The sequence below is a fragment of the Vidua chalybeata genome, chromosome 3 (assembly GCF_026979565.1).
Source record: "Vidua chalybeata isolate OUT-0048 chromosome 3, bVidCha1 merged haplotype, whole genome shotgun sequence".
Taxonomy (NCBI): domain Eukaryota; kingdom Metazoa; phylum Chordata; class Aves; order Passeriformes; family Viduidae; genus Vidua; species Vidua chalybeata.
Genome location: NC_071532.1, coordinates 17,982,505 through 17,995,018, shown reverse-complemented (window position 1 = coordinate 17,995,018; position 12,514 = coordinate 17,982,505).

Genomic DNA, 12,514 nt, shown 5'->3' with positions numbered 1-12,514 from the left:
CTCTGATCAGAGAATCTCTGTGTCGCCGTTGAGGCAGGACAGGAATGAAGAAGACTCCAAGTCAGAAGGCAAGAAGAGAACTGACCTGAATTGATTTATTTCAAATACATTGCTCTTTTTATAGAGAACATCGTGCAGACCAATTTCATTGGTCTTAAAGTAAAAGCATCTCACACCATTGGTGAGCTGTGAATGACACATGGTAGCAGAACATATCTATAAACAATGTGAACAACAAGAGAGATAGTGAATTATTTACGTTCCTTTCAAACTCTTTCCCAGGCTCAGCCTGGTAGAAATCTTTTCTCTCTGACTGAACTGAGAATATCCATATCCCTGAATTCAGATCTCTGGGATCTGAGGGAGTATTTTGGAGAGGCTGCACTACACGCTTGTCTCTTTCTCACACTTATCCCAAGCACACATGACCAGCTGGCAAGATGCCAAGCTGGACATCCATTTATATGGGTCCTGCACACTTGCATGGCATGTGATCCCATACATATGTAGGGCATGAGCACCCTGTTGTGCCACCTTCACAGCAGCCATCAGTTCTGCTCTGTTGGTTGCTCCTGCATTCAGTCTCCACAGGAACCACACATCCTTGCAAGCCTGGGACAGGCAGGACAAACAAATGCTCCAGGATTTGAATTGAGCCAGAAGTGTGTTCTGATTTTGGCTGGGATAGTTTTCTTCCTAGTAGCAGGTACAACGCTGTGCTTTGGATTTGGGATGAGAATGATGTTGATAACACTCTGATGCTTTAGATGTTGCTAAGCAGCATTTACATGGAGTTAAGGGCTTTTCAGCTTCTCACCTCACCCCACCAGTAAGGAGATTGTGGGGCAAAAGAAACTGGGAGAGGACACAACCAGGACAGCTGACCCCCACTGTCCAAAGGATGTTCCATACCTTATGACATCATGTTCAGGATATGAACTAGGAGGAAAGCTGGCCAGGGGCCACTGCTCAGGTACTGGCTGGATATCAGTCAAAGGATGGTAAGCAATTGAATTGTGCATCACTTGTTTTGTATATTCTAATTATTTTCCCCTTCTTTTTCTGTCCTATCAAACAGCTTGTACTTCAATGCATGAACTTGTCCAATTCTCTCCCCATCCCACTGAGGGTCTGAGAGTGAGCAAGCAACTGTGTGGTGCTTAGTTGCCAGCTAAGGTCAAACCACAAAAAGTGGCAAGTTTATCAAACCAGCCAGGTTGTGCTCTGGGCAGCCCAGTCTGACAGCCCCATGGTCACTGCTGCACTCTTCACAACATCCATGACTTCTGCCACGGGCAGGGAGCAGACAACTGAGAGAAGGGGAGGCAGAGGGGCACATTTCTTCCTTGCCCTGATCGCTGCAGGTGGCACTGCCCACTCCTTGGGCCTTGTAACTATTTGCACTCCCTTCAACATATTGATACTTCCTCTCCAAATACTTCCTCTCTCATTTACTCCTAAGACCTTTGGCTACCACCATTTTAGGACAGAGCCATAGCTTTATAGCAGCATCCCCATTGCAATTGCCTGATTATTCTGAGTACCATCGGCCTCTGTACTGGGCTCACAGCTCTGTCCCTACTCCAGGACAGTGACAAGTGACTTGTCAGCTTCCCCAAAACACCGTACATTGCGTTTCAGGACATAAACATTGAAAAGAAACAACACCTACAAACAAACATGCCAAAATCTCATGCCAAGCCTACCATGTACTGCAGATCAGCCCCAACAGATTCTGACATCAATATCTCAATCCTCTGTTCTAGCTCTATGTGTTTTTCAGTCAGATCTGTTTCTTTAAAGCCATTACCATGTTTCTGTGTCTGCTTTTTTAAACCAAAGTAATTTCTCCCATGAGAAATTTCTCCCATGTTTATAAATTAGAGACTTGCATTAATAAAACAAGGGTGGACTTACTTGAGAGTGTAATAGAAAAGGGAGGCAGAGCTCCACTGCCTCCATTACCCTGCACATTGCTTGCTGCAGGTGGTAGGAGTGGAGAAGGGCTATACAGCAGCCTATCTACTTCCCTAGCTGCAAGTCTGCTGTCCCACTCCCCTCCGCTCTTCCCCAACCCACTGTGTCCATCCCATGGGGCTGAAGAGCCCCGTGACATGTGGCACTGAGGGTAGTGAGTATTTCCAGTCACTCTGTGTGTGCCTGACACAGATCACATCTCAAGGTAATCATCTTTGAAGGCTCCTTGCTTTGAAGGTCTTGCATCTGTCACAAAGGAGTATTTCCCATCTGCTGGGATTTACTCCAGGTTCCTGGGACCCAGCTGATTCCTGCCTACCCATCCTCTATCAAGAGTAGTCACATCAATCTCTAGTGTGGCTGCAGCTAATATCCCCAGGGCAGCAAGCAGCACATGGGCTTGCATATCAAGAGTTTCAGCTGGTAACTCTGCACATGACTTTGCCAAGGCCATGGCAGTCTAAAGTTACACCAGGGATTCCCCCTGCTCCACGACCTGGTGCTTTGGAGCTAGGTGGTTCCCGTAACCCAAAAGGGTGGGTACGTACAATGCAGAGAAAGGCCAGGCCCAGAACTGGGGGATGCTCTGGGACATGTACTGGGAAATTTGATACCTGCAAATCTTTTGACTCCCCAGGATGGAAGGATGACATTAGGAACAGCCATGTTTCCAGACCAGGCCCTACCCACCACTGTACAGCCAGTGCTGAGGAACCCAGTGGCACAGGCAATGCAACGCAGATCAGCAGTGATTTCCAGTAAACCTTTAACTCCACCAGGTTTAGTCACAGTGACCTTTCAGCATCCATCCCACTCCATCCTAGCTAGCTGGTTCCTCAAGGCCTACTATCAGCCATCCAAGAACAGCCTCCACACCCTTATCTTCACTTTCTGGAGCCCAGGGAGGAAAGAGAAGACCCTCTGACAGTGCAGCTCCCTCCAGACACTCTGGACTTGTGGGCTTCCCTCTGTGGAAAGCTTTGTTGGGAGAATGTAGGCATGCAGCAACATCTACAGAAATTCAGGGTGTACTGCAGGCTCTCGGAGAAGCAGAGCCAGCAGCAACAGGGAGCCAAACCGGCGCTCTTTAAATATACATCAGCTTTCCACATCACCACCTTCCCATGGCAGACAGAAATGTGAGAGACACATCTCAGGCACTGAGCAGTAATTAGAAAAGGCGAAGCTTGGATTTGTTTCCATATTTTGCGTATCAAAGCTCTGAAGCAAGGGAGGCTTTGGTGCAATGAGTCTTGAAATATTCTCTACAGTCTCCTGAATCCTAAGAAGCAGCAGTTCAGCCTGCTTTGCTAAGAAAAGAGAAGCTGATGGGCTCAGTGTGACCAGTTCTTGGCACTGGTTGGTGCTGTACTCTTCCAAGGGAAACAGAAAGAAACCTGAAGCGATAACGTATCCCTGAGGAGGTTTCTCCCACTCCACTCAGCCTATATTACACGCTGTGAGAAAAGCAGTTAAGAGATTTGGGAGGGTCATGAGCCTTTAAGGCTCTGTGATCTACGTGTTTTTGCTCATGGTGCTGCTGGTAGTTCAGGTTTAAAACACCCGCAGTGCCTGTGGGAGGTACCAAGCTTGGGACATCCCTTGTACCAACATGGGCTCCATTTATCCAGCATATAATAGCAGCCTGCTGCCTATGCCAAGGCAGTCTCCCAGCCCAGGCTGGAGTTTACAGTGCAGATAGGGGACAAGCCAGGAGTGGCTTTGGGCTATAGCTCAGTGAGGCAAAGACAAATTCCAGACTCAATCCATTGAAACATGATTTGAGTGCAAATTAGAAGCTCAGGCACTGCTCCTGTGTTGCTCTAGTGAGCACCAGTGAGCCTCAGGGTACATGAATGAACTTCTGCTCTTCACTTAAGCCCCTTCTGAGCTAAGCTAGGAGATGCAGCAACATCACAGGCTATTTCCACAGTCTTTCTCACCTGGAAAGCTTTTGTGTGCTCCTATGCAGTAGCCAAAGATTCAGACAGCTTGCAGAGAAATGCTGATTACATGGCACTATTGTGCACCCATCTTCTGAGGAGCACCCCAACGGAGTGATACCCCCTCACCTCCATACTGGGTGCCATGCTGCCTCCACAGGCTTCCTGGGCCAGGCCTGTTCAAGTTACAGCCCACTGAAGAGGAATCTGCAGATTGCTGGAGGGCTGTGCCGGGTGACCTACCTGTCACCGTCACTTGCTTGCATTAGGGTAGCGCTTTGAACAAGTCAGTCAGCAACACAGGCATGAGTGAGCTCTGCAACTTGGAAACAGAGTGGGGGAAACAAGAGGTAAATAAAGTATTTGCTAGTGGACTCCTTATCCTGTTTTTTCCTGACTGGGGGTCTGGCACAGCAAATGTGGCTGTCAGACCTTGCTGAGGGAACAAAAATTATCCCAGTAACACAAGGCCTCAAAAGGTCCAGCTTTCCCCAGAAAGCAAAAACTGCCAGGCTCTTAGGCTGCTTCCTCTACATCCTTTTGGCGCACAGGAAAGAATGGTAGCTCTCAGCCCCCTCAGCTTCAATCCCAGCATTGACAGGGTTCCCTGAGCAAGGCAAGGCTGGGAAAAGCTCTGAGCATTGGCTAAAAAGAGGGCTCCATCTTGCAGCATCTGTCACCAATGTGAGCTTGTCCAGGTGGGACTTTGACCACAGTAAAAATGCCATTAGTGTCAGGAGCAATGCAAACCAGATCTTTTCTCATTTTTCAATTTCTGTGTGTTCCCAGCAGCACTAGAAAGCTGAACCAAAAGCCAGTTTCTCAGCCTCTCTAAGCCTGTCTCACCAGCTGACCAGAACATGTACCACAGTTGGGAAATCCTGAATGCATGCAGCATATTCAGAGAAAGGAGAATATCTCTGAGTAATAGTTATGAGTGCAATGGCATCATTACTCTGGGCTGCAGCAGCTTTAGTGGTGGTGTTTCTGTTTGGCTGTGGAGATGCACTGTGACATTGCTGTTATCTATGATGCAGGAAGCAGAGAGGCACAGATCCCCAGCATGTCACAGATTATGGTCTTGTTGCACAAACATCTTTCTGCTGTTCTTTTACAGCTGAAGCTGTCAGTAAAATACACACATACATTCCAACAGAAAAAAAAATACTTATCCTTCTCCACTGACAGATCCATCAGTGTTGTGTTGTTCCCTATGCCTTGCAGCTAAGTCTATGCCACAGCTCCTCCACTAGCCCAAAATAACATGTTATCACTGACCAGCACCTGAGCGCAGGGCTGGGCACTAGGCACACCCATCACATGCGTGCCTGAAGGAAGGCACACATGAATTTCATCTCTCTTCTTCCTGTGCTTAGAAATTTCTGGCAATACACGGTGGGCTGGCCTAGAGTTCATAGCAAAGGCAGGGGTGGGTATGTGCAAACCTGTCTGGAATCAGCTTTTCTCCAGGAAACCTTATCTCCCTAATGCTCTGAGTACTGTAGCAGGTTGGCTGGTGCTCAGGAGGACCTGCACTGCAAGGCAAAGGTTCATGTCAGCATATACACCAAGGTTCACCAAGGTTCATGTCAGGCATATACAGAGGCACAGCAAGCAGAGGGAGCAACATCAGAGACCACAGGTGGGAGTCAGCTCACAGAGATGTCCCTGACCCTCCTCTCCCCCAGTTTCTGTCACCTCTAAGTGGCACAGACCTACATGCCTTCACCTCTCCTCCTGTCATCCTAGCCCCCTGGCAGGCTAGAGACAAATCCAGGAGAGCAGAGGTGGATGCAGAGCAACCCATGAAGGGTGTGAGCCACCATGACTGAACAGGAAAATTCAAAGTGGGAATGCAAACATTTCCTCATCCAATGTGCAGAATGAGGGCCTTGAACTCACTGTTCATGCCCCTAAAGTGCAACATTTCTTAGCAGAAATGTGAAAATGCTGAATAGAACAATTTTCCCAGAGTGCACCGTTAAATATATTTGGAATTTTATTATAAAAGATGACCCTCCAATAACAGGAAATACTGCACAAATCTCTTGTGGAGAGCAGGGAGCATCAGGGAGGCAGCCCAGGCCAATTATAGTGACATATTTGACTTCCCAAAACCTAGGCTTACAACAACCTAGAAAAGCACAGAAGATTGTATTTTAAGTCTGTGATGCCTGTACTTTTCCCCAAATTTAGGAAGCCAACAAGATGAGGTGAACTTTCGACAAGAGCTTAAAAACTATAATCTAGAAAATGAAAGAATATGTAACACTACTTGCTGATACCAAAGGATCTTCTCTGAAGCTTCAGGTTTGGTGAAATACCCTAAAAGGTGGATTTGCCCTTCTGGGCAGTTTAGAAACACAGGCTTGCACTTGCAACATCTGAGCTAAATCCCCTGTCCCCTCTGGCAAGCAAATGGCCATAATCTTCTTACGTGTTGACAAAATCCTTCTTGGATTCCACTGGAGCTTTTTCTCCCCATTATACCAGCTGAGAAACCATTCTAGAACCTCACTGCTTTCTGATGCCCACAAAGCCTTCTTTCAGCCTACTTTTATTTGTAAGCAGCCCTTCTGAGAGCAGTAGTAATTCCCATTCTTAGCAGGAAATACCTTGTTTGACAGGACTGCCATTTACTTTTCTCCAGGCTGTATCATTTTCACACAGACTCATGGTAAGGCTGTTTGGAAGAGTGGCCCTGGTCTGTGTCCAGACAGCTTCTAAACATCTGCAAGAACAGAGAGTCCACCACATCTCTGGAAATCTGTGCCACTTCTCGGTCACCATCACAGCAAAACAAGTGTTTCCTGCAGTTCAAGAACCTCCTGTGTTCCAGCTCGTGCCCACGCTTGTCCTGCAACTGAGCATCACTGAAAAAAAGCTTTGCTCTGCTTTCTTTGCACCTTTCTTTCAGAAACATATGAGAAACCAGTCTTCATATTTGCCAGCCAATATGATGCAGTAGCACTCCAAAGATCTCTATCTTCATGACTCTTTCAAGGTCATAGACCCCCAGCCAATAGCTGAGCTTTTCATATGCAGTTTCTCAGACTTTCAGACACCGCCATTAGTAGTAGCAGACTGTAAACTTCTCTAGACTTGAAAGAAACCTAATTTCTTCTGCATGATATTCTGATCCTCCTCTGCCCTGCTGATTCTTCTATCTTTCCATAAGTATCAAATTCTACCAGAGGACACCACTGCTTCTGTTCATGAAAACATTAGACCAGTCCTTAGATTCATCCCTAAGAAACATCTCTAGACCCTTAAGTCTGCTTAGTACATTCTTGTGAAATACACTCTGCTGTCATTTCCTCTTGAGCTAGTTTTTTACCTTAATTGTCAGCTCTACTGATTTCCAAATACTTCACTTCCACTGGTTTCTCAGTGGCATCCTATCAAAATTGTATTTGAAGCATGAATAGATCTTCCACATCTCTTCTGTCTAGAAAAACAGCTGTCTTCTCAAAAAAGATATTAGACTGATCTGTCATGATCTGCCAATGGCAAAACTCATGTTTTATTGTATGACCTTTTCCATTTACCTCTGCTAATTTGTCCATCCTTCACAAGTGGCCCAAAAGCTTTAAATATTGCTGAGCTCAGACACGGCCAGGTACATGCCCAGAGAACACTCTTCACTCTTATTCACTAGAGATACTACCTTTGCTAATCTCTAATCAGGTATTATTCACAGTTTGAAGGATGCACCAAAGCTCCATGCCAGATGCTTGTCATTTGCATGCAAGTCTTTCAGAGTTTGGAAATGCAAATAACCCATACTGACCACATCCAGCATTTGGAGTCTGCTTCCACCCTGATGTGATCAATGACTGCCTGGTACCTAATACTCTCTCTCAGCTGGCCATTTAAAGAGGGAGATCATGCTGATGGTGTAACACAGCTGCTTCAAGCTGAAAAGCAAATTGAGAAGGGCCAGAGTGGGAATGAGATGGCAGCATCCTCCAGTGGCTAATGCCCAGAGGGTGCAAGATGCTCAGAGCCTCTTCCAGGTGGCATCAGGGCTGCTTTTCCTACAAGCATCACCCACAGGTTTTGTCTAGGGCTTTTGGGAGCTCCAGCACAGAAGGAGATGTTTTATTTTATTCCCTGCATTAAGAATGTTTGCGCAGCTGGCAGATGGGTAACTGTTGTGGTAAAAGGTTGTGCTAGAAATAAAGTAGGTTAGAAGCAGTAGATCAAATTAAGAGAAAAACATGCTAGTAGCTTGGCTGAGGAACAAATGAGGACAGCATGTAGCATCGACAGTTAAAATTAAACATACTGTCCTCATTTGTCCCTTAGCTACCCAAGCAGGTTTCTTACATGTTGCTGCCAGATTATTTTCTATGCACACACAGAAAGCAAGTCCATAAAGTATCTGTGCAGTAATCCATCTCTCCAGAAGCTATGTCATCAGTATATGTCCTCAGGACACTGACTCTGTGCAGGGATTACGTGGATGAGCATAAAAGAGGTATCTGGCACTTTGCTGAGGATATCAGAACATGACTTTATTTTATGGCTTTTTCCACCCCTCTGAACTAGGAATCCTGTTGAGAAAAGAAGCAGATTCTCATGCTTGTTCAGTTGCCTGCAAAAATCTCTGTTTCTATTGGCATTGATAAGGACTCTATTTTTTAAGTTTAAGAGCTCCCTAATGTGCACTTTTTAAAAAATCTTTTCCTCTCCACATCCAAACCAATTTGACACAATGAGGAAGGGTGAAGATGTTCAGATACCATTGTCTGAGTTGATACCCTGAGATTTTAAGAATGCCTTCTGTCATTATACCAATGCCTATGACCACTCATTTTCCCATCTCAAAATCAGTCTGAACCCAGAGTAAGAGTTCAAGCTAATATGTTTCCCACAGAGTTGAGCTATTCACTACCCTAGCATAATGACTCTGTGGACTTCCAGCCTCCCTCAGCTGCTCCTCAGGGGGCTCTGGGTCCAGTGACAACATCCTGGATGACCCAAGGTGTCTCAAACAGCTCAAGCATCCATCTATATTTCAGCAACCAAACCTTACCTTTGCTTATTCAGCTTGCAGAGATGCATGGCTCACTGTGTGGCATTTTCCTCCAGACTGTGCTGGCTGCCTTTACTCCATTTATTCTGGCTGAAATGGGATTGCTGAACCCTCGCTTGGCCCTGAACAATTGATGTCTTCTCCATCTCACTGCTAATCATTAGACAATCCAAGCTGGATCAGCAGATTGCCTCCTGTGGAACACAGCAGATTATACCATTAAACCATGTTTGCCCCATCTCCAGACAGCACTGGACACAGAGGTTTGACACTGCTGATGATCATGGTGTGATTTAGATGTGCTATTAGTCACCACAGCTTATCCTGTGCCAGCAAGACTGAGTTTATGCTTAGGTGTCACCCTCAGACACACTCACTCAGGTCTCACACATTTACTGAAGTCCCTAGGTGTGACATTACCAGGAAAGGCTAGGAGAAAATTCAGCAAGAGGTCACCCGAGTCACTGTCAATAAACCACCATCAGATCTGTGATTTCTGACATAGCACTTTACAGAAGTGGAGAAGGCTGTTGAAAGGCAGATGCATACATACACAAAATCAGTATATTAAAAGGCAAAAGACCCATTTGACAGATAGTGAGCATGAGAAAATGAAAAGCAAATGGGATGCTAAAATATTTTATGCTACATACTCATCACAAAGAAAGGGAGTTGTGTTTTTAATGAGCAAAGATGTATCATTTCACTTACTGAGCCTTCCAGCTGATGATAAAGAGACTTGCTTTAGAGCAGCAAGATTAAACAAGGTGCAGATATGGGTTGTAAATTGCTATGTACCAAATGTGAACAGATTGCCCTTAAATGTCATTCTTATGTAAATAAATCAATCCTAGTTGAAAAGAACAGCATGGGAGGAGGTGAAAGAAAAAGCAGTGTACCTGCCTCCCCTTATGCCTCATAAAGGATCCAGCTTTACTAAGAGATCTGCTCCAGGCTTTATTCACTGGTGAGGTTATTCATAAGGCCTCAGCATGTGTACCATCCCTTTGTGGAGCTGAGGGAAGCTGAACAACAACAGACTCTGCTAAAACCTGATGTGGCCCATGCAAAGCTTCTTTAGCTTCCTGCACCTGGGCTTGGAGGTACCATGGACCACCTTGAGCTCCCAGGAGGAAAGACTTCTGTCTTACCCCACAAGCATTCACAGCACAGCCTTTGCCCTGGCTTAGAACCCCAGCAAGTCCTTCAGCCCTTCACGTGAGTCAGGCACCAAACCCTGCAGTCTTCAAATCAAGAAGACCTTTTCTTCTGTGGGGCTCTTCACCTCAACTCATGAGAACTCAGCACTGCTGAAGGAACCAAGAAACAAGACAGTGGCAGCCTGAAGACCCAGAAAGTGATGAAAGGAGATTATCCTGTCTTTGCTTCCATTGTCTGAAATGCAGATCCTGCTTTGTGACCAGCCCGCAGCAGCTCTGCTGCCATGGGGGAGCTGACATGAGGAAATGCTAGCCCCAAAACATTGCAGAGAGCCACTGAAGTGATAGCAGAAACTCAGCCTTGAAGAAATGAGATTTGCAACAAGGCAGTTTCCCCCCCACAGCCTTTGTGCCCTCTTTGAGGAAGTAAAGAGGAGTAAGGAGTGCACACTGGTCACCTGAGGCCTTACATCTGCTGGGTACTGCACTGCCACTGAGGGACCACAGCTGTCAGTCCATGGATCAAAATGGCTGGGAAGTCTCTGTTCAAGGTATTGCCAGGAGTAGGGAGCATCACCAGGAGTCAGCTGCAAAAGACTGAGAGAGATTGCTAGAGCAAGGAAAGACACTGCAGGGAAAGAAGAGGATCTCTCCTCAGCATCCCTCCCAGCACACATTTGCAAGAGAAGGGAATAAGAGGATGAGGCTAGTCCAGGACCACTCTTTTTGAGCAAAATGGAAAAGGGATTGCAAAGGACTGAGAAGATCAGTGAGTAGGTGCCAGAACAACCTAATGTATCCAGAGATCAAGAAGGCACAAAGCCTCAATGCTTTATCCAGGTCTTCTAATGCTTACGATGTTTCATTAAAATAAGCTAGTGTATAGAAGGGGGATTAGAGGGCAGTAAAAGCCCTCTAATAAAAGTAATAAAAGCCCTCTAGTAAAAGCCCTATCTTTAAAATTGGCATTAGTGATGATCCTGGGAATTACAGACCACTGAGCCTTACTCTGAACTAGGCAAATTAGCTGAAAAGATAATTAAAACTCAAAGAATAAAACATCTAGATGACACTGGTGATATAACAGGAACAAACTGCTTCAGCAAAAGTATTCATGCCTCACACAACTCCTAGAATGCTTTGTGCATGTCAGCAAAACGGCAGATAAAGGAAAAGTGAGGTGGTTTATTTGGACTGTCAAAAACCCTCCATCTATACTCCTCAAGCTGACTGGCACTATTTGAAAGCAAAGCAGTCAAAAGCAAGATGTAAGCAGCTATTGAAGATCAAAAGCAGGTTCAAAGAACTGCTAAAACACAGTCAGTGGTCAATCTGGTGAGTGATTTCACAGGTAGCAGCAGCTGTATGGGCAATAGAATTAACAAATGATCACAGCCCAAGGAGTCTTTATCATTCTCCTCCTCCCTTTGTGTAGCTCTATTATAAGAGCACCTCTGCCACCTCTTCAAGATCACACAAAAGTGTCTGTGTTCACCTGGCCTGGAGGAAACCATGGAAAGCCAGTTGAACCTTTCTTCCATAAATCTTATACTACTCAAAGGACAGGAAAAGGGGGAGTCTCAAATCCTCACTTCCTGGTGGCATACCATTTCCTTGGTATCTCAGCTTGTCTCATCCCTCTATAGATTTTCAAACCACACGATTTCAGAAACAGAAGCTGGAAGTTGCATTTGCTAAGCATTTTAAAAGCCCAGATAAAAGGAAATTCAACAACAACAACAAAGTGTTTACAGCAACATAACTTTGAAGCAAACTCATTTTGGAATTGCCTCTTGCTTTGTGTTGTATGACCACAACTGGGATGATGCAGGGCTCTTAATGACAGACACAAGTGGAGCACAGCAAGCAATGCTGACAGGAATCATCTTTCCTTGCCAGATGTGGCACCCCAAAGGGTGTCCACAAGGCAAATGCCCTCTGGGCTGTGTGTTGTCAAAGTTGATACAGCATTTGGGTGCATAAAGAATGAGATACAAAGAACAAAAACCTGATAGATCCAGACTAGCTCTGTTGGTGGAGCCTAGTACTAAAAACACCAAGGTTGTTGGTTCAGTCCCCATATGGGCTATTCACTTGAAAGCTGAACTTGATGATCCTCGTGGAACTTGGGATTAGTTCTAACTCAGAAGATTCTGTGATAATTGCCTGTGCCTGCTCTACCACTGTGTCACCCAAGTGCAGCCCTATTTGACTCTGGGATTGAAGCATGGGACACATGAGGGTGAGTCCCATCTTCTGGCTTTGCCTATGACAGCTCTGCAAAATGACACAGTAGGAAACAGGGAGCGTAGCAAAAATGATTAGAAGGCAATAGAGCCTTCTGATGGGGAGAGATAGGGAGATTGAGGTGGTGTAATATAGAAAGAAGATGAATG